A 1,122-nucleotide genomic window follows, 5' to 3' on the forward strand; every position below is an offset into this window, starting at 1 on the left:
CCGAAGCTGCCGACAAAAACTGAAGAATGACTTACGTGAAGTAGTATGATATGTCGTCAAAACAGACTCATTATGGACTGCAGACTTTATGTTTTGCATTGTTAATGGAGCTTGTAGAGAGAATACGGCCCTATCTGGATGCCTTGGTGTGCTGAATGAAGTAATTTATTTTGGGAACAGTGAAGGCACTTAGTTATGACTTTATTTAGATAAACAGGTTCAGCACCCTCTTTAAATCCTTTGGTGCCCTGGGCACCAAGCCGTGATCGACCTTGGAGTTCAGTGTCGGTGAAAACATGGCGCAGAACGGCTCTTGCAAATTTCCACGAGAAACCATGGCATGCCATATTCAGTTGCATGAGGACTGCTTCTTCGACAAAGATCTCGCTCCCTGTGCCAAACTGTGCACACAACAGATAAATGCCATTTGAGTAAAAAAGCACCGCAGTGGTGGCCAAGTGGTTGAGCATCCGCCTCGCATGCGGGAGGTGCGGGGTTCGATCCCCAGTGCCGCCGGGTACCCGCAAGTTGTACAATGGGTAGAAGCTTTCCCCTGGTCTCGTGCTCGGCTTATTTAGGGTGAAATGCTTGGGAAATGGGTCTTTGACCCCACCTGAGAAGCCGGAAATACCTGGTGCCAGGCGCTCTTTGGCCATAGATACGTTTGCGCCATAAAAATCTATAATTATCCCCAACTGAGTAAAAAGCTATTAAAGATACTGTTAACATTACCAACTGCTAACGGATAGTAGATGAGGCTGACAGTAGAGAGTCTCACCCGTACCACTGGCGTATCCCAGGTGCTAATGGCAAACCGCAAAAACGAGTCTCATCAGAATAATCTATGCGAGAACAAAAACAACTGAGTCTCCGAAACTGATCTTGCTCAGAACGCGCGGAATTGCCTCAGTGGCTTAAACGTTTGACGGCTGTGCCCATGCAAGGTCACCGCATCAGATCTCTGGTGTAGCGGCCGTATTTCGGCAGGGGCAAAAACGTCTGCGCTCTGTGCGATACAAGTGCAGTTCAATGAACCGCAAGGGATCGTAATGCGTACCGCCCTCCAGTGTGGCATCCGTTAAACCCCACGCGCAGTTTCACGACCTTAATTCCAGCATAATA

The sequence above is a fragment of the Amblyomma americanum genome, chromosome 6 (genome assembly GCF_052857255.1).
Source record: "Amblyomma americanum isolate KBUSLIRL-KWMA chromosome 6, ASM5285725v1, whole genome shotgun sequence".
In the NCBI taxonomy this organism is placed as follows: domain Eukaryota; kingdom Metazoa; phylum Arthropoda; class Arachnida; order Ixodida; family Ixodidae; genus Amblyomma; species Amblyomma americanum.